The sequence below is a fragment of the Cyprinus carpio genome, chromosome B22 (assembly GCF_018340385.1).
Source record: "Cyprinus carpio isolate SPL01 chromosome B22, ASM1834038v1, whole genome shotgun sequence".
Lineage (NCBI taxonomy): Eukaryota > Metazoa > Chordata > Actinopteri > Cypriniformes > Cyprinidae > Cyprinus > Cyprinus carpio.
In genome coordinates this window covers 20,311,658-20,334,527 of record NC_056618.1, presented here as the reverse complement: position 1 = coordinate 20,334,527, position 22,870 = coordinate 20,311,658, and the positions used below count along the sequence as shown (strand labels likewise).

Sequence of the window (22,870 nt, the reverse complement as noted above, 5' to 3'; positions counted from 1 at the left end):
TATTTTGAATTAGATTTTATTTGTAAATTTTATAATTTAGATTGCATTGTTTCATTTTAATTTTAGTTAATAGCAATTATTATAATTGAGGTAATTTAGTTTTTTTTGTGTGTGTGTTTTGTTATACCTATGTAGTTTTTAATCATTTTTATTTCAGTTTTAGCTCTTTAGTACATCATGTTAAACTAAATGTAAAATTCTGCAATGGCAAGGAGCTGAAATAAGTTTGTTTTTATATTTCATTACAGTTACAGCACTTGTTTTAATTAACAAAAATTGTGTTTTTGTGGTTTTACACTGCCACAAATGATCATCTATTATTTCTGTTGTAAATATATATATTTTTTTAAACAGGTTGCCCATCAGTATTAACCAATCAGGGTTGCCGAAATCCGACAATGGCCTATCAAGGCTGCATGCGCTCTGTTATCATTAACAACCAGCCAATCAACTTCTACCTGGTGCAGCAAGGCCTGCTGGGAAACTACAGCAAGCTCCAGTTTGACATCTGTGGCATTCGTGACAGGTATGTCTATTAGTCATTCTGTTTGAAATGCTAATGCCAAGTAGCTTTTCAAATAAATTATTGCAATTCACTCATTATGAGATAATGACTGACAAAAACAAGCACAGTTTCAAAACAACGTAGCTTCCATGCAATAGTAAAATCCATGCCAGTGATTTGCAAACTAATTAGGATTCACTTTTTTTGCCTGAAACTTCAATTGTGTGAAAATGTTTCACACCTCGCCCAAGAGAATTGATGGTTAATGTGATGTTTATGTGAATAAAAATTTAACCTCATTCAGTTTGTTTAACGATAGTGTATTCTGTGTGAGTGCAAAAGCCGTGGGCAAAGTTTAAAGCTGCAGCATCAGACAAGGACACAACCTTTGTAACACGTTTGTTCAGTGTTTAACAGAGTGAAAAAAATTAGAAGTAATTAGCAAGCTGGAAAACCTGAGATCAGAGTTTAAAAGGGAAAACTGCTTTAAAAAGTACTATTTGAAGATGTTTTGGGCAATGCCTTGCTGTTCTGCACACGTGTGTTCTCATTGTGCAAATGACTCCAAAGTACTCTACACTGTTGCTTGCACTGTGAGCGAATAATGATAGATTTAAATGAATAGAGGGAATGAGCAGATGAGACAGTTCGTCCATTATCCTCTATCCCATAGCATCCTGGCCTGTTTTCCATGGTCTACTTTATGGCACACACAAGCGGAGGATAAACAGGGAGGAATAAATATGAGGCAGAATGGAAGACAAAGAGAGAGAATGCTAGGCAGGTGAGGATAAGAGCGTTTGGATGGTGGGGGAGCCATTCAGGTTACAGTAAGAGCATTAGACAAAGAGAAAGAAAGACAGAAAAATAAAAGAGAAGAAAATATGTACTGAAGGATGGAGGGATGAAAGAAAATATGGGTGGAAGAAAAGAGGAAATAATGGATAAATTGGTAAAAGAAGGAAAGATGAACCGTTAAAAGAAAGAAAGAAAGAAAGACTAATATACTAAAGGATGCAATATCAGAAAGGAAGAAAAGAAAAGGATGGATTGAAGAAAGAGAGATTATTGTACTGAAGGATGGAGGAAAGAAAGAAAGAAAGAAAGAAAGAAAGAAAGAAAGAAAGAAAGAAAGAAAGAAAGAAAGAAAGAAAGAAAGAAAGAGAATAGATGAACTGAGAAGAGAGAAATAATAAAGAAACCAATAAATGGATGAAGGATGGATGGACGAAAGGATAAACAAAGTATGCAAGAAAGACTGATAGGTCGATGGATGGAAGAAGGAAGGAAAGAGTAAAAGAAAAAGATAGCTAGGTAAATTGTGATAAGAGCATTAAACACAGTAATAGTAAAAAAAGCCATCTAGCTAGTCAGGTTCAGTTAGAGCATTAGACAAAGATAAAGACAAAAGAGGGGACAAAAGAGAGATAGCCAGGTTTGGAAAAGAGCATTACTGAAAGGGAATGCTGGCCCGGGAGAGAGGGGGTGAGATCGTAAATTCTCTGCTGTCAGTCTCATCTCTGCAGGTCTTTCTGGCAACGTATGCCACATTCTTCACCAAGAAAATGCTCAGACCTGGCACCTGGGCAAATGACTGTTGGCAGGGCCAGCGTGGGGATGAATTGTGATTTTAGCTCTGCCAACATGCTGTGAACGTTCCAGGGGGAAAAGCCAGTTCCAGGCATGCATCCATGACCCACTCAAACTGATGTGCCCTTGTCAAACTAAATTTAAAATGCTCTTTTGACCAACCATCACCTCAAAATTAAAACAGGCCAAAATTGTGTTGTGACAAGTTTAATTGTTCACAAGAAACCAACTTGGCCTTCATAGTAGCAGCTGCTCAATTACAGCATATGTTGTGAAACATTTACATTTAAGGTTTCTTCCCTCTGGCTTAATTTTCTCACTTGGTCTTAGCTACTTTGGGACCTCGATTTAAGATTCAAATTCTGACCATTTAGACTGTAAGAGTACATACTGTCTTATACTGATTGACAGAAATGTTTGTTGAGTGTTCAGAATATAGCATAGGCTAACTAGCTAATCATAGTTGTAACTGACCACTTTTTGACACCTAAGAGTGAAATACCCAAAACCATTATGATGGGTTGTTGAGAAGTACCCAGAATAGGGGCACATCAGGGTGATGGTTAGTTGTGATGGGTTGACGACCAGCATCCAAAGTAGGGGCATGTCAGAAAGAGGGTTATTTCTGATGGGTTGGTGAGTGAGATCCAGACTGGTCAACTCATTGAGTAAGAGGCATGTGGTAATCGTGGACATTTCTGATTGAGTAATCTGCAGCATCCAAAGTAGAGGGATGTCAGAGTAATGGAAAGTTCTAATGGATTGGTAAGAAGCAACCAAAGTAAGGGCATGTCCAAATGAAAGTAAGTTTGATGGCTTGATGAGCAGCATCCAGAGATAGGGGTTCATCTTAGTGATGGTTTCGTATAAAGGGTTGCTGAAGATCCGTAGGGAATGTCAGAGTGGTAGTTAATTCTGATGGGTAGGTGAGCAGCATCCAGAATAGGTGCTTGTCATAGTTCTCATAATTTCTGATCAGTCAGTAAACAGAATCCAGAGTTGGGGCACGTTACCAGAGATCTTGCCGCAGGGGAAGCCTTGAAGGTTAGCTCAAAATGGGGTAGGATCCTGACAGGCAGACAATAGGAAGTTCTGAGTGAATGGAATTCATTGGAGGAGTTGCCTCAGTATGCTAAATAAATTCTGACGGGAAAGTGAGCAGCATCCAGAGTAGGGGAAAGTTATAGTTATGGTTCTTGCTAAACAATTGGAGAGCATCCAGAGTAGGAGCATGTAAGGGTGGTATTTAAAGGATTAGTTCACTTCCAGAATAAAAATGTCCTGGTAATTTACTCAACCCTATGTCATCCAAGATGTTCATGAATTTCTTGCTTCAGTCGAAAATAAATTAATGCTTTTGAGGAAAACATTTCAGGATTTTTCTCCATATAGACTTCAACAGGGACCGATGGGTTGAAGGTTCAAATTGCAGTTTCAATGCAGCTTCAAATGACTCTACATGATCCCAACCAAGGAATAAGGGTCTTATCTTGCAAAATGATCTGTCATTTTTTAAAAGAAAATACAAAATGTTAGGGCTGCACGATAAATCGAAATGGAATTGAGATCGCGATTCGACAGAAGCTGTGATTGTCATGCATATATTTCAGTGAAGCACGATTCTGTGATCAGCAGTAAATCTCCATCCAAAGGCCAGAGGTCGCTTTCGTGCTGAAACTCCAAATACGCCCCTAATAAGAAACCCAGGAAATGTCTATAGCGGTAGCTGGATAAACGGAAGATTTAACTGCCTTTATTGATTCAACGTGATAAACACATGATTATGACAATATATGGTTTATCTGAGTTATTACTATTATCATTTTCATTAAAATAAAGTAACGTTATATTTATAATGCAATGCCTTTATCATTGCTCAGAATACTATGAAATATGTAGCGTGCCTTACTCTGTAAGAAGTCTCATCATCTCACAGAAGGATTTATTTCAAACACTCTACTGACGTTATGAAGTGAGTTTAGAGTAAAAATATGTTATTAAATGTAGTATTTTCACATGCTTTCAGATGGAGCAGCATTTACTACACAGAGCCGTAGTTCACTGAGAAGCTATGCAAACACCTGTCATTATCGCGAACGATTTCTTCAATTTCATAATCACGCAATAATATCGTCTGCAATTTTTTTGTGTAACTTCTCAGTGAACTATGGCTCTGTGTAGTAAATGCTGCTCCATATGAAAGCATGTGATGATGATTTACTGCTGATTACATAACTGGCTTTACTAATAAAATGCGCATGACAGTCGCGTTCGATTAATCGTGTTTATACTTTTTAACCACAAATGCTCTTCTTGCACTAGCTCTGTGATCCGCGTCCACGACTTCACGCATTATGTAGTCACATTGGAAAGGTCACGTGTGATGTAGGCAAAAGTAATACTGAACTCCATCTGATTTTTTCCTCCAACTTCAAAATCGACCAAAAATGACCAATTGTTTCACTAGATAAGACCCTTATTCCTCAGCTGGGATCATGTTAAGCCCTTTGAAGCTGCGTTGAAACTGCAATTTTGACCTTCAACCCGTTGGTCCCTGTTGAAGTCCACTATTTGGAGAAAAATCCTGGAATGTTTCTTCAAAAACCTTAATTTCATTTTGACTGAAGAAAGACAGACATGAACCTCTTGAAAGACATCTGGGTGAGTGAATTACCAGGACATTTTTATTCTGGAAGTGAACTACTCCTGTACATAATTCTGATGGTTGGGTGAGCAGGATCCAGAATAGGTGCATATTGTAGTGATGGTGATTTCTGATCGGTCAATCAACAGCATCCAGAGTAGGGGCACGCCATCCGAAACTTTCCCACAGGGGAAGCGTTCAAGGTTAACTCAAAAAGGTGTAATGGGGTATAATCTCGACAGGCAGACAGGGTAGTTCAGTTTGAATGAAAGTCATTGGAGAAGATGCCTCAATACACTGAACTGCTTCAGTGTTGAAACAGCTCATCACTTTGTAAATTGACTGACTTGACAGCGTCTTCAACACATTTGCCCTGACATAGTCATTTTGGTGGAAGCTATATTTAGAACTTGCTACGGAAAATGGGTTGTTCTGTAAGAGAAGTCATGGGAATATTGTGACAGGTAGGATGCTTGCCACTTCCCACTGATTTCTACAGTCTCCACAAACACTCTGGTCACAATATTAAACTTTTCCAAAAATTTGTTGGCAAGAAAGGTCATTTCTCTATTGTCGCAAGGCTCACACAGAAGTCACTTTAAAATTAGCTTTAGCTTTCTGTTTGCCTTCACGTGGCCAACTTTACTTAAACATGAGGAAATGTTTTGTCCTCACAGAAAATTCCTGATTTCTATTGAAAAGACTAGATTTCTCCCTCAAAAAATTGCCGAACAACACTAAATATGACCACTCCCTAAAACTGATATAATGTGTGCAAGTTATCCATATTGACTTTTATTGATTTATATGTTTTTATTGATTTATATGTTTTTATATGATTTATATTTTTTCCAACGACATAGGTTGCCATCTCCTCTTATGTCCTAGTGATGGATGTTGCTAATTCTTAAAGGTTAGACCCAAAGTATTATTGCAATAGGTTGGTTAATTTTGATCGGTTGGTAAGCAGTACCGAGAGTAAGGGCACGTCATCTTGCAACGATCCTGAACGCTGTTGACTTATGACTGTCTAGCCAAGCCAAGGACAAAAACATAAAGAATCATTTGAGGGACAAATGAGCCTTTGAGATGCAACATCATTAAGAGGCACATGAAGCTTGTTGAGTACCAAGGCTGTAGAAGATGTGCCTGTTTTTCGCTTCAGTAAAGCCTATCAGCCGGAGTAAATGAAGATAAGCGAGGCCAGTTGTTGGTTTTGGCTGTCCTCTAGAATAAGTTAGAAAGTCTCGAAAAGGTACATTCCTCTTTGATGGCCTTTGATCACCATCCTAAATCATTTGTGTTGACCTAGACTAGCGTGCTTCAGACAGTTTCTCTCTGTCTCTAGCTATATCTAGCCATCTCCTGTTTTTTTATTCCACTGCTTTCGTTGTCTCTTTATCACCCTGTCTAACCTATGGCTAGGCTCGAAGTCCCTGTCCTCGCCAGCTGACTGCAGTTTGATATGTCAAGACAGATCAATATAGACTTGGACAGTGGCCACTGGGCCAAGACACCTCAGCTCCTGCCAACAACCCCCCTCCCATTGCCCTGAATAGTGCCTGTGGGGAGGAACTGGTTTGTGGGTGAATATATGTAGCCATCCTTAGTGATCGAGAGGGGTGATGCTACCCACTATGCCCTGCTCTTCATGAGATGCATAGCAGAAGTAAGCAGAGAATGAAATGAGAATGAGAGAGTGATGGTAATCTTTAATCACACTCGCTGGGGCTGAATGAAGATTCGCATCACAGCACTTTAGATATCCTTTAAGTTAACATCCGTGGCCTCCTCTTAGATTTTGCTTCCTTTTAACCTTTCTGTACCAAGCACTCCAACCCCCCATACTCAAGATATTGGCCTTTGTACTCTTGTGCTTAACCTTGCAGAAAAGACACAATTAAAATATATTCAAATGCATTTCAGGCTTTAACAGTCAGGTTTCATCCTGCATTGTTCATTGGTTAGCGCTGAGATCAGCCGGCACCGGTGTAGATCGACCTCTGCTGAGTTTCAGAGACGTCCGCAATCTTGCAGCCAGTGCGGCGAGACGGTTGTTATTCCTGTCCTCCCTTCCCTCATCACACTTATTGTGCATAAATTATTGGTTTATTTAAAATGATGTAATGTCGTTGTAATGTTACGCCTCTAAAACAGCTCAAAGACATCATTGTTTTGGACTACTGTTGTAAGTAATACAGCGTTTCTAAAATCCTGTCAATAGTTAATGCAGTAATAATGTATAATGATGTTGATGTTAATAAGGTTACTTTAATTTTGAGTTGAAAATTAAGCGTTACCATTAGGATACGTCAATATGTTCTCAAGGGTGAATTATAGCTTCCACAACACATACTGCCAAAAGATACAATTTAAAATGGGGTTCAAATTCAGTCTGGTTTCATCCTCCACTGTTCATCCGTTAGTGCTGAGATCAGCTCATGCTGGTTTAGAATTGACCTCTGCTAAATTTCAGATATAGCCGCAATCCGGCGGCCTATGAGGCGAGACGGTTGTCATTCTCTCCTCCCTTCCCTCATCACACGCTACATGGATATGAGTTATATCTGCCACAATGGAGTCTGACAGCTGTGTTTTCTTCTTCTTCTCATTATCCTGGTCTTTTTTTTTTTCCATCTCTCTACAGTACTCTAAATTGATCAAAGTAGCAATCAAGCATCTTAAGATTATATAAAGTTCTTTTCTCTACACCTCTGCAGGTAGTAATATTTTGTACAGCATTTGATTAGTGGATTCAATTATTCAATTTTCTTCTAGAGACAGAAACCATTACAACATTGACACCTTTCAGATTCAACAGTCTTTGTTTCGCCGACAAAGAGGCGCTTCTGAAGAGATCGTAATTTTAGAGCTAAATACATACCCAGATGGTTTTGTTGAATTATATTTTAACAAGGGAGTTCAGTCATGTTACAGTTTTAATTAGCATTTTTACATGCAGGTATTTAGCATATGCTTTGCATTAAATCGCTTGTGTATTATTGTCTTTCGCAATTTAATTTTAGCAAAGTTTCCTTTGTGAAATTATTCGTTTGTCAATTAGGATCCAGTAAGTGTTTTTTTATGAGTAATGCATCATATGAAGATTTTTTACCTGCTGATGAGATTGGGATCAAACAGTAGATACATTTCATCTCATATGCAATTAAACCACAGGATGGCGTATTAAGAACTTGTTGATCAAGAGTCACTAGTAGTTGATATATTGCTTGTTCCCAGCAGAGACAGAAGGGGAAAAGTCAGTTCTTGGCTTCAGATTTAACTTCATCAGATTTCATCACTTGTCCACCATCCTCATCCTTGAGTGCGTGTTCAGTCTGTTGCAAAATTGATGCCTCCTTCGTGAGCTTTCAGCCTCGCTCATCTATTTCCTAATAGTCACTTGTGGTTATTGATTGATGCCACGTCCTTAAATCCCTCAGAGCACAAAATGCATTACCGTTCGGTATTGTACCGTATGTCGCAGTGTGTCGTTTGTGTGATTTGTGTAATTTGATAATATATGTTCCACCCTGCTATAAGTACCGTCAAAGTTTGATCAGAAATCTTATTTTTCCTGCAGATGTCTTCCTAACTACTGCGAGCATGATGGAGAATGTTCTCAGTCCTGGAACACATTCTTCTGTGACTGTTCGGGAACAGGATACACGGGAGCCACCTGTCATAACTGTGAGTCGACAACAATGATTTCAAAAACATTAAAATGTTTGTTTGTTTTTTTGAGAGAGTAGCTACAAACTCTTTCAACTCTTTCAGGTTTTTGCATTGATGAAGAAGAGGTTTAAACATACTTTTTAAACCTTTTTCTTTTTATTTTTCAGTTCTTTTGAAGTTAATACTCGTTAAAAATGCAAAGCAACCAAAGACATTCTCTACAATGCCAAATAAACATTTTTCCTTCTTTGATGATGCTCAACATAAGCTGACATGAGTATTTTGTTGCTGTTTTTTCTGGTTAGCCATCTTTGAACCCTCCTGCGAGGCCCACCGGCTCACAGGAAGTGCCTCGGGCTTTTTCTCAATCGATCCTGATGGAAGCGGACCACTCAAATCCACCGTCGTCTACTGCAACATAACCGGTGAGACCTCTGTGGGATAAAAAAACACGAGTGTTAACATGAATACTGCAAGTGTAGGATAAAAATAGAGATGCATACATACTGTACAGTACATGCAGTTTTTTCAAGTTGTATGTGTTAAGAAAACATTCATCCTTCAGTGAATGAAATTTCCTGTTCACAGCTAAGTTCGAGCTTGCCACTTTATTTCTCAGACCGTTTATAGTATTTTCTAGTACTTTTGGTTTGTTTGAAACTCACTGAATATTACAATAAGGTTCAATTCGCTGACAGTAGTTAAAGCGATAGTTCATCCAAAAGTAAAAATTGTAATGTCGTTCCAAACCTGAATGAATTTCAATCTTCTGCTGAGCACAAAAGAAAATATGAAGAAGATATTTTGAAAAATGTGAATAACCAAACAGTTTATGGTATCCACTGACTTCCATATAATTTTTTTTCTGGAGTGTCTATTTACACTAAGTGAAAATAGCCTGCTTTGTTGGCAGAGGTTATTTACACTACATTTATTTATGGATTTATTTACATTAACTCCATCCACCAGCATGTGGTTGGGCTTGACAATGTTATAAAAACCACTATCAAGCAACACCTTCAGTGGTGTAGATGGGGAAACGCATACCGCAGTCTGTTTGATGCGATCGACTCGAGTTCGAATCCGCCTTTTGCCAAACTCATTCTTTTCTGCTTTCACATCTCATATCACATCGGAAAGGCATTTATTTTCAATAAAAAGGAAGGAAATAATTGAAAAGTTGAAAATAAAGTATCGAATAAGATTGGAGGTAGATGTATGAAGGGCTTTATTGTCCCAATAAAGCAGCATCCATTTAATAATTTTAATAAAAATGATCATCTACACTCAATATGTTATCACTGCATACTGTTTTATAAAATCTCTATTTGCACTTAGTGTAAATAGCATCTGTTGCTAAGACAATATTCTATTTAAGGTAATTGCACACTGAGTATGAAATTTTCATCAGAAATTTTCGCACGTTGAAAAATAAATACGACCTAAAAAATGCAGAAAATCACATTTACACACTGCCTCCGAAACTTTTATCCATCATAAAAAAAAAAAATTGGATCAGGTTCGATTTTCTGCATTTTTGCATCCGTAGCAAGCAAAGGATGATGAATATGAAAAAAAGCTAAAAAACACATACTAAAATTAAGTACCTTTACACTTAATGCGAATTTGCCTCAAGGGTGATTTGACTTTAACCCTCCACATCCTTGTCAAAAAGCTTCCTTAAGAGTGCTTGTCAGAAGTATTTTGTCAGATTATTAACTTTTTCAGGGTTTTTTTAAATATACAGAGCTGCCGGGTTGTGAAGGCAGTTTTCGACCAGGGGAAATCTGTTTGAATCCACACCGATGTGAAGTCATTAATCAGAGCTTGAACTTGTCCAATCGCTGATGAATGTTGCGCTGTCTGCCAGGGCTGTCTGGGTCCCAGGGTGCAGAACGACGGGTCTGTCCGGGGAAACCGCGGTCGGGCACGTTTTGCTGGACCTTTATACACGCCGCTGTATTCTGTGAAATATTACTCATCTCCTGCAGAATTGTGATAAAGCGTCACTCTCTTACACACACATCCGCTGGCTCGGGATCCACTAGAATAAAGTGCCATTGACTTCGGCCAACCCCAATTAGAAATGCCGCATGAAATGTAAATTACTGTACGCTTGGCATACACAGACTTAAGTGCCTGCTGGCTGAGTAAACACGACCCCCCGCTGAGGTGTTTGCCGGATAAATGAAAGCTGACATCAAAGGTGTAGCGAAGATTGGCCTTAAGTCTGGGTTGGAGGAGACCTGCTAATTGCAGTCGCGCTCTTTTCTCATTAAGGTTTGTGTACGTTATTATCTGGATTACAGCTCGCTTTTGTGATTGAATGAACCGAGGTGGTATGAATTCAGTTTAGTGTGGGATTGGCTTTGATAGTGCAGTAAATGGGCATACTGCATGCTGTGCGGTGTATACTACAGTACGCTGACTGCAAAAATAATATTGTCAGTTAGTGTTGAAGTGCATATGGATTATTTCAGATTTCTAAACAGGTTTTTTCATTTTTTTCTAGATGATAAGGTTTGGACCGTAGTGAATCACAACAGCACAGAGATGGTGAGGGTTCAAGGGTCATCGCTTCAGAAGCCCCATGTGATGAAGTTCAACTACAGTGCGTCTCTGGAACAGCTGCGGACACTTGTGAGCAAGTCTGAACAGTGCCAGCAGGAAGTTGTTTATCTCTGCAGGAAGTCCCGCCTCTTCAACACATGGGGTGGGTATTGAACAACTTAAGCACTGTTGGTCTTTGCTTTATATAATATTATATATTAATATATAAATGATATATTCATCTACATTTAGTAATTATGTAAATTTTGATGTAATTGTTTTATATATGTATATATAAATTTAAATGTATCAGATGCTTTAAACCAATGCACCTTTCATATTTACTATTTATTATTATTATTATTTTTGAGGTTTTGCTCAAGTCAGTATAAAAAGTTCCACAGTACTTTATTATTTGACATTATTATGTAAAATACAATGTTATTTTATTATTATTTATATTTATTTTTTTCTAATATTTAGCTTGTTTTGTAATAGTTAGAAAATGTTTTTTTTTCTATTATTATTTAGATTTAATTTATTTTTAGTTCAATTTTAGTTTCCGATTATTTATTATTATTTTTTTTTAGTGACTCAGCTTACTAATTATTTTATTTTATTTAGGTTTAATTTATTTTTATTTCAGTTTTAGTTTTACTTTTTATTTCCAGTTAAATTTAATTTTTATAAACTTATATTAATTTAAATGTAAAATTTTTAATCCAATGTTTATATATAATTTTATTTCAGTTTTATTCCAGTTAACAAATATTTGTAATAGTTTTAGTTAGCGATGAAAACCCTGATAATATATAACTGAGCATTGCTTAATGTCATAATGTTTAATGATTTATTAATGCAATGGTGAAAGTTATAGTGTTACTTGATAATTGCTGATACTTCATTCCTATTAAACTCTGTCACTGGTCATTGTTCACTATCCAAACAGTTCTTCTGCATATGTTCCAAGTCATTATTCTTGATTAAAACGTCTCGGCCCATTGGATAATTTACCTAAAGTGGAATTTGTTCAGATCTATAATCTGACTTGACCCCAATCTAATTACAATATTAATTGATGGGAAATGGTGACATTTAATAAACTAGCCAGTCCTTGAAATTGTTCATCAGTTTGTGCCGGGCACAGAGATATTTGCATAATGAGATCTGAAGTTGGGTGCCGTTCTTACGCTCTGGTGGCTGTAGAGCAAAGCAACAACGATTGGCCTGATTTTTCCTGTGGGGATATTGAGTAGAAAGGCTAAATGTGTTGAATAATGGTGGCTGGATCGTGTGGGAATATCTTCATTGACTGTACTCTTATCAGATCTGTTAACCTCAGAGGATCAGAGGAATCCAATGACAGTGACAAAAACCTCCAGCTCTTACTTATTTACTTATTACGTGCAGTTGTCAGCTGTATTTCTGAGATTGTCATTATTGTCATTTTTGCCATTTTTTTAAATTAGAAAATGATGATGATGATTATTATTATTATTATTGTTGTTGTTGTTGTTGTTGTTGTTGTAGGCATTTGGCAAATTACTGTATAACCATTTTTTTTATTGCTTTAATATAATATAATATAATATAATATAATATAATATAATATAATATAATATAATATAATATAAATTATTATAATATTAATGTAAAAATAAATTAATTGTAATTTAAATTAAGATATATTATACATAAAATAAAATATATTATAAATTATATTAATGCTATTAAGGTTAATTAAGGTTATTTTAATTAAGGTTATTTATTAAAATAATAAAAAATCAATAAAATACAAAAACAATAAAAGCAAAAAAATTATTAATACCATAAATAATAATAATAATATTATTATTATTATTATTATTATTAATTACCCTTTTTTAAATAAAAATGTATTTATTATTAATTTAATATTATTTAAAAATTATTAATAATAATAATAATTATTATTATTATTATTAATTTTATATCATTATGCAATGTAATTATTAATGTAAAAAAAATAATATTCTTTTATATTCACAGTATTAAATTGATATAAAAATAAACGTTTTTAAATTAAAGGCATTAAAGGTAAAATATTTTATAGTATATAATAGCATAAAATATAAACCGTGTATTCCATGTTGTTATTATTATATTATTATTATTATTATCATCATCATACGTTTTGCAACTAGTACAACTAAGATTAGAAAGCTGTAACAAAGTTGCATTAATCAAATATAAAATCAAAATTACTTTTTTATTTTATGTTCTTTTTTTTATCCTTGTTTGTCTAAAGTCAATATTGATATTTCCTACAAATATTATACAGTATTTTTATTCATATTTTTCATATTGCTAAACTATCAGCCATCCCTCTCTCTCCCTCTCACTTTTTCAATAAATGTTGTAATGTTTTAATGTCTGATTTAATGTAAAACATGTAAGTGTTAGTATTTAATACAATACCTTTGGGCAAACTATGTTCATCAGCTGTAACACAAAAATAGTCATTGACTGTCAGTATTAACCTTCTATATTGACACATCCCTAAGGCGTTTTTTGTTATCAAGCAGTGTTAGATGTCACTGGCAAAATAAAGCAACGTGTTGTCTGAAATGTGTTTGCTCCAGATGGAACGCCCTTGTCCTGGTGGCTGGACCGGGCAGGAGAGAGAAGGACGTACTGGGGTGGATTTCTCCCCGGGGTACAGCAGTGCGCCTGCAGTCTGGATGAAAACTGCATCGATATGAACCACTTCTGCAACTGTGATGCTGACCGCAGCTCATGGTACGAGCCTTCACTGTTTGCCTGTTTCCACACTGGTGCTCTTTCATATTAGATTTTGTGTTGTTTGTTTTTATCTGTTGAATATCTTCTCGGCACATGTTGACAGTATCAATAGCTGCAGATAGTTAGAGCCAGTCATGTAAACACAGCTATTGTTTGCTGTGAACAGGGAGAATGACACGGGAGTGCTGTCCTACAAAGAGCACTTACCAGTGACCGAGATCTTGATAGGAGACACAAACCGAAGCGGGTCAGAAGCCATTTACAGAGTGGGATCTCTGCACTGCTACGGGGACAGTACGTAAGCATACATATCTCATCTGTTCACACTTTAGAAATGCACAGAAGTGCAGATGCTATCTATCTATCTATAAATTTTTTTTTTTTTTTTTTTTTTGTAGTTACAGTGTTAATTAATTCAGTTTGATTATTTCTGTCAGTGTTTTAAAATAATCATGTTTAATATGTTTGACTTTTAGCATGCCAACGCTTTCAGTTCCTTTTTAAGTGAATTTGTAATATTTACATTTATGAGTCTGACAAATGCTTTTATCCAAAATGACTTGCATTGCAAGCTATAATTTTATCCATGCTTATCCTAGGAATCAAATTCATGATTTTCTCATTGTTAGTGCTGCCTTCTACTGTTTGAGCAACAGTTGTTGCTCTCAGTTTGATAAATGAATTGATTATGCTTAAAGGGCTACTACATCCCAAAATGAAAATTTTGTCATGAATCATTTACCCCCATGTCGTTCCAAACCTGTAAAAGCTCTGTTTGTCCCCAGAACACAATTTAAGATATTTTGGATGAAAAGAGGCTTGAGACTGTCCCATAGACTGCCAAATAAATAACAGTGTCAAGGTCCATAAAAGGTATGAAAGTCGTCATTAAAATTGTGTTCCGAAAACGAACAGAGCTTTTATGGGTTTGGAACGACATGGGGGTAAGTGCATTTTTGTCGTTAAATTGTGCATATTTAACACATTAGTCCTATTAATCCCATGTGTTAATGCGTTCATTTTAACAGCCTTAAAATTGCGTATATCTAGAACTTGCAGTCAGATCGTGTCTTCACTTGCACAGTCTATCACACCTTAGCTATAAAAGACTGATATAATTTCTGACAAGACTCCTTAAATTCCAGGTCATAATTAAGTCCTATTATAAGAATATTTTAATGAAAACCATAATCAGTCTCCTCTTTCCTCAGGGTTTCTGTGGAACGCCGCTTCCTTCTACCAGGAGTCGTCCTACCTGCACTTCCCAACACTTCAGGCCGAGCTCAGCGTCGACATCTCGCTCTATTTCAAAACCACGGCTCCCTCCGGAGTCTTCCTGGAACATCTGGGCACAAAAGACTTCATTAGAGTGGAGCTCAGTGGTGAGACCTCTTATACTGAGAACTAGACTTAATAAAAAATTCAAATTACTAACTTTTCAAATGAAGAAGAGTTAAGAATTTATTATTTTTAATATGACATATGACCATATTTATTTATTTCTTCTTCGTGAAATATGATCTGAACATGTTCCCTCAAAGGTTTTGTGAGCTTCAACCAATCTATCTACAACGCTTTATCAACACAAATGTGGAATTAAAATGGTAAAAGTCCCTCATATTCATGTAGCCAGTGTAGCCAGTTTGAGTGGAAAGAGCAGTTTTAGTGAACTGTGCCGCTGAAACCATCAGCTGTGTAATTACTGTACACAGTTCGCTGAGGCTGTTCATCTTCATCATACTGCCTGCCTTCATAGTTTTTATATATTTTCCCCCAAGTATAAGGATCATTTTTTTCACCAAGACTTGTCAAAATACATTGGCTCCATGTAAACAAGGTAGTTGCATTCTAACGAGGTGTTGTTCCATGTCACACCGGACCTTGACTTCTTCCATGGTTCAAAGAACAACTTTGTGCTTGCATATTAAAAAAAAAAAAAATATATATATATATATATATATATATATATATATATATATATATATATATATATATATATATATATATATATTAATATGCAAGCACAATGTCCTGTTGCATATGTAGTGATTTGTGTGTTTTGTTCTGAATCCCGCAGCACCCTCTGTCGTGACCTTCACGTTTGATGTGGGTAATGGGCCGGTGGTTCTGACGGTAAAGTCTCACGTGCCGCTGAACGACAAACAGTGGCATTACGTCCGAGCGGAGAGGAATGTGAAGGAGGCGTCGCTGCAGGTGGACCAGCTGCCCTTGCGATTCCTGGAGGCCCCGTCTGAAGGCCACACCCACCTTCAGCTCAACAGCCAGCTGTTCATTGGTAGGCACCGCCTTGAGTGACAGCTCTGTGCCAGCGGGGCGTAAGAGAATAATATCCCTGTACCTCCACACAGATGCCGCTAATAGTGTTTACATGCTAATTACTTCAATATTAAAATCAGCACTAATAAAGATTTCTTTCAATTTTGTGCTTAATTTTGGCATACTAGCACTAACATAGCTTCCTGATTTATTTTTAACTAAATTGTAGTACTAGTGCTAACAAAGCTTCCTGTGTTTTTTGTGCTTAATTTTGATGTACTAGTGCTAACAAAGCCTTTTGTCTTTTTTGCACGCAGTTTTGTTGTACCAGCTTCTAACAGCCTTCTGTTATTTTGTGCTTAAATTTGTTGCATGTTAAGCACCCTTAGTTTTGTTATATTAGTGTTAAGGAAGCGTCCTGTCTTTCTGTGCTTAATTTTGTTGTACTAGCCGCTAACAAATTTTCTTAATTTTTACACTTAATTTTGTTGTACTAGTGCTAGGAAAGATTTGTTTTTTGTGCTTGATTTTGTTGCAATAGTGCTAATGACGTCGGCTGTCTTTCTGCGCTTAATTTTGTTGTACTAGCACTATGAAGGTTTCTGTCTTTTTTGCGCTTAATTTTGTACTAACACTAACAAAGCTTTCTGTCTTTCTGTGCTTAATTTTCTTGTACTAGTGCTACCAAAGCTTTATTGTTTGCACTTGATTTTGTTGCAATAGTGGTAATGACGTTTTCTGCCTTTCTGTGCTTAAATTTGTTGTACTAGCACTTGAAGATTTATATCCTTCTGCCCTTAATTTTGTTGTACTAGCACTAACAAAGCTCTCATTTAAGCACTTAATTTTGTTGTATTAGCAATAATTTTGCTTATTGCCATAAAGTTTTTTTTTATGGCAATATTTTTTGCAATAGTGCTAATGAAATGATCTGTCTTTCTGCGCTTAATTTTGTTGCAGTAGTGCTAATGGAGATTTCTGTCATTCTGCACTTAATATTGTTGTACTAGTGCTACCAAATCTTTGTCTTTTTGCACTTAATTTCATTGCATTAGTGCTAATAATTTTGGGGGAAGTTGTGGAGTTTGACTCCTAACCCTAAGGTTGTTGGTTCGAGTCTTGGGCCGGCAATACCACGACTGAGGTGCCCTTGAGCAAGGCACCGAACCCCCAACTGCTCCCCGGGCGCCACAGTATAAATGGCTGCCCACTGCTCCGGGTGTGTGTTCACGGTGTGTGTGTTCACTGCTGTGTGTGTGCACTTTGGATGGGTTAAATCCAGAGCACGAATTCTGAGTATGGATCACCATACAGTACTTGGCCATATTTCACGTCACTTTCACCTTTTTTTTTTAATTTTTTTGTTTTTTTTACTGGCATTAATGAGTATTCTGATGGTTTTGCACTTAATATTGTTGTACTAGCACATTGTTGTACTAACGTTAACAAAGCTTTCTGCCTTTCTGCACTTAATTTTGTTGCACTAGCACTAAGCAAAGTCTTTTTGCGCTTAATTTTGTTGTAGTAGCATTAAAGTTTTCTGTCTTTCATGCTTAATTTTTTGTACTAGCATTAATGAAGCATTCGGTTGGTTTTGCATTTAGTTTTTTAATTAAAAAATATTTTTTTTAAGCCTTCTGTTATTTTTGGTCTTAATTTTGTTGTACTAGCCTCTTTTTGCTCTTAAATTTGTTGCACTAGTGCTAACAAAACTTTGTTTCTGTATTAGTGTTAAAGAAGCTTCTTGTCTTTTTGTGCTTCATTTTGTTTTACTAGCCACTAACAAAGGTCTCATTATAGCACTTAATTTTGGTCTATTTGCACTAACAAAGTTTTCTGTTGTTCTGCACTTAATTTTGTTGCACTAGCGCTAACAAAGCTTTCTGTCTTTTTTACTTAATTTTGTTGTTCTAGCGCTAACAAAGCTTCCTTTTTAAAATAACTGCATTTTTGTCTGTGCAGGAGGCACAGCATCAAGACAGAGAGGATTTCTAGGGTGCATCAGATCATTAAACATCAACGGGATGACACTTGACCTTGAGGAGCGGGCTAAAATGACCCCAGGAGTCAGTTCGGGGTGTCCGGGTCACTGCAGCAGCCAAAACAGCTTGTGTCACAACAGGGGAAAATGTATCGAGAAGAGCAGTGGCTACGTTTGTGATTGCACACATTCAGCCTATGGAGGACCCAACTGCAAGAAAGGTACGTTCATATTGGCGATAAATCTTTTGCACTAATATTGAATTTGTTTGTATCGACTGTACACTTGGTTTCTAAAATATAATTGGTCTGCCACAACAATGTCAAAAAATACAAAAGGATTTTTTTCTGTCAAAGGATTTTCTTTAAGCGCTGACTTTTCAAGTTGAGGGTGTGTCAATGAAAGAATATTGTTTTGTAAGGTCCAGGCACTCGGTCCAAGGAAGGTATCCGGTGCTGGCTGAAGGTTGCTTGTGCATTCGGTCTTTTCAGCGCGTAGAGTTATTCAATTTAAATCCAATTCTAATCTGACTCCATTTTAATATTTCATCTGACTGCATTTTAGTATGACCTCGAATTTAGGTTGAAAGGCAAATTGGTTGATTGTCTGTCTCTAATTATTATTATTATTATTCTGACATTGGATTATTCTAGTTAACTCTTTACTTTATATTTACTTGTTCATTAGGAATCTAGTTCTGAAATATTCGGTCACTAAGACCTTCCTTCTACGTGTGCCCCACGATCACAAACTCGCCAGTCTAAACAGTAGTCAGAGGTTATGACTAATACTATTTAATAGGTTACTCATACTTACCATATTTAAAATAGTATTTTCGTTTAGTCCCCCTCAGTTACCCATGTACAACTTAGTTAAAGCTCACCACAATAATCAGCGGTTATGCTAGCACTAACTGTCTAGCCCCCCCGACAGTCATATAACTACGTACAACTTAATAAAAGCTGAGACAATAATCAGAGGTTATGCTAGTACTCTTTGTCTAGCCCCGATAGTTAAGATTAACTACGTACAACTTAAATAAAGCTCAAACAATAATCAGCGGTTATGCTAGCACTACCTGACTAGCCCCCCGACAGTTATATAACTGCGTACAACTTAATTAAAGCTGAGACAATAACCAGCGGTTATGACCAGTGCTCTGACTAGCCCCCCATAGTTACTGCAACTGAGTACAACTTAACTAAAGTCAAGCGGTTAGTCAGAAATCTAAAACCTCACCTGATGTGCCCCATGCTCCATCTAGCCTGAGTTTTAGTATGCACTTAACCCTGGACGCAGATTTGCGGAAACATAGACTTCACTTAATCTACTTGAGGAAACAATTTCAGAGTAACTCAGAGTAAATCAAATGTAACAATTTATTATCAGTCAGGTAAGTATTATGCCAATTACATAGCCAATTCAGAGATATCAAATCAATACAAGACATCAAATTCTCAAAGGTGAATCTAAGAATAAAAGATGCATACCTGACTTTTAGAAAAATACATAAGTATGAAGTGTGTGGACACACTTCATGCTAAGGGCTCATTCTGGCTACAGAAGGCCCTGATCCTTTTGCTGCAATCGTTTAAAATACCTCAGACCAAGACAAACATCCCCCGAGATGGAGACAGTAACTAACAATAGGAATTTGCATTAACTCAGGTCCCAAGCCTGGGTGGTTTTACAACTCAAAGGGAACAGGAGGTAATTTACATGGAGGACCCTGGGAAGGGGCACTCCCATTACAGTAGGCAAAATATCTCTTAACTCTTAGGATCTGTATTATCTTTTAATCTACTTTTGTAAGATTGAGACCATTGTACCAGTTGCACTGAGACATTTCAAATGATACCAGACATGACTGTTAGTTCACTTGCATTGACATTTTCATGTAATCATTTTGAGCAGATTGAGTAGAAGAAAGCATGGGTGAAGGGATTTAAAATGAAACAAATGGCCAGAAGGGAAGGAGGTCTCCTGCACCTCCACTCTGTGGGGTGTCTCGAAGATGCCCGTGTATGTTTGTATTGTCTGTTTCTCAGGAGATCAAAGTATCTCAGGTTCTTTAATCCTTACAGTTTCAAATGAATTGCTAATATTTATAATATGTTTTCATTGTGATTGTTGACTGTAGAATCAAGACTGCAGCTTGCATATTCTGATGAAGAATAATGCTTGTTTTTAGCCATTTTATGAGGCCACGCCCTGTTGAAAAAAACAGCATATGCTGGATATAAATACCATCAAAAAAGATCTTCCTACAAGCTAAGGACCTGCTTGAAATAACCTGTCCACCAACAAAAAACAACCAACTAAATCCTGCTCAGGACCAGCTTAGGACCAGCACATGACCAGCTTAAACCAGCAGCCATGCTTCTAAACATACCTAACCAGCATATGCTGTTTTTTTCAACAAGGCAGTCTTGTTTTGCTATTCTCTTTAAATTTCCCCCACAAAAATAAGAAAATATTAAGTAAAGAAAAATAATTTGAAACTTCCTGTCTTTCTACACTTAATTTGGCTGTATTAGCGTTATTTTTTGTGCTTGTTTAACTTGCAGTAACAAAATTTAATTTGGTTGTATTAGTCTTTTTGTGCGCTTGCTTTTCAGCTGCCAGTTATAATATCTTAAAAGCGATTGCGCAGTATTTAACATCATACCAATATATGCACAATAAAATGCCTTAAACAGTTGAGATATTCATAACTAAAATAAGATGCTAACTGGCTGATAATTGATCAACATATCTGTCTGTGGCTGACACAGAAGGTTTTAGAATTTCTTGCAGCTCAAGGGAATAGTTCATCATCAAAAACAGTTTGTTTCAACTTTGTCATCCTTCAAACTCCTCTACTACATATCAAAGAGCGTTCCAGAAGGATGACGTTTAAGAGCTCGACAACCTTAATTTCTGAAGACTGCGTTGCGCCCGCAGATTGCACCTGATCAAAGCTGAGCTGGATAAAACATTAGCTATTTAGTGCAGTTCTGCTAGTCTTTGTCTGTCTCGCCATGGATCGTGTCCATGACCGTGAACCACAGTTGTTTGGATGAATTTCGCTCAAAGGATTGCAACTTGACCAATCCCAGCGGACCCTCCCTGCCCATCACGCTCAATGCTAAACCTCTCTGCTGTCAATACAACCTTTATCACATTTGATCCTCTGATATGCCAGACAGCAGAGCCATTCAACGCTCTGTGAATGAGACAGCGTTCTTGGCTTTGCGTTTTTTTTTATTGGACTCTAGAGGGATGGTGTTTCTATTCTGATAATATTATGAGTAAATGAACACCATGAGATGCCTAGGGGTCGGTTTCAGTCCAAGCATAATTTTGCATTAATTTAAAGTTTAAATGATTCATTTCCTTTGCATTTTTCACTCTGTCCATTCAGTGCCGTGTCCTTGGTGTTCAAAAGCGAATTACTATGCTGATAGGGAAACAAAAACACGGCCAATCGCCGTCTATGATCTGCCCACAAGCGTTTGCACCAACATTTTCACGCTTTTGTGTTTTCTTACTTTCCAGAAGTTTCTGTGTCCTTTGAAAGCGGGTCCTCGGTGACCTACTCCTTCCAGGAACCGTTTTCCGTGATGCGCAACCACAGCCGTCAGTCCTCAGCTATCTTCGCCCAAAGCAGCAATTCACGAGAGAGCATCGCCTTCAGTTTCCTCACAACTCAAACGCCTGCCATGCTTCTGACAGTCAACACCTATCATCAACAGTACATGGCCATTATTTTGGCTCACAATGGTACTAACATAATATTACTGTTTTTTGCTTCTTCTTTTGTCTTTAACTGCTGTATGTGTGAATCGATCAAAACATTTTTAGAATATGTTTTGGTCATACTGTATATCATCCCAAATTAATACAATACATTATATTTTGTTTTTGTAAACAGACAAATATTTCACTTCTCATTATTATGCAATAAAAAAAATCATTATTAATGTAATTTGATTACCTTCAAACTGTCAGTAGATGATTCCAACAATGATGGTGATGATTGGAGAGGAGCATCCTTTTCTGTGTTCCTCATATTTCAAAACAGCGGTCAAGCTAGCAATTTCTCTTATTAGTGGGGAAGAAAATGAGCCAACCAATGTGCTGTGCTGACTTGATTCTGTCTTACATATGTCTCAAATTGCCTGCGTTTCTCGCGTCTCATTGGTGTCCCGCAGGGAGTTTGCAGATTTGGTATCGGCTGAACAGAGATAAAGAGCCTGACATCTTTACACCAATGTCCCTTAATTTGGCAAACGGAGAGCTCCACAGAGTCCAGATCCATAGAGAAGGAAGGGACATGTATGTCCAGGTAAGTTTTGCATGTGTTTCGTAGGGCAACAAATTTTAGTCAGTTCTTTGGCAGTTACTAACCTTTTCAATGAATATTTGCATAGTTATGTGTCAACATTATTATAAATCATTGGTCTTTATTCATGAAACAGAAGTAGAACAAATTTCTTAATCGTTTACTGAACCTAACCAAGACAACGTACATAAAAATGGGTTTATGAACAAATTTGAAGATGTGTGTTACAGGCATGCAACAATTTAAATAGGTATGGTTTTCCAACAAATTGCCCAGAAATTCAGTTAAAGATGTGTGTTGCTTTCATGCAACAATTTATGTACAAATAGTTTCATGAAAAATGTACACTGAAATTCGATTAAAGATGTTTGTTGCATTCATGCAACAATTTACATACGAATAGTTCTACGAACAAATTACACAGATATTTAGTGTCGTTCACATTCATGCAACAATTTACAGTTTACATTGAAATTCAATTAAAGATGTGGATCACAGTCAAGCAACAATTTATGTATGAATAGTTTTGTGAACAAATTACAC

At 36.7% G+C, this 22,870-nt stretch overlaps 1 pseudogene; it reads left to right on the top strand.

The window, feature by feature from the left end:
• Nucleotides 1-22,870, top strand: part of LOC109051285 — a 47,906-nt pseudogene that overhangs the window by 19,037 nt on the left and 5,999 nt on the right.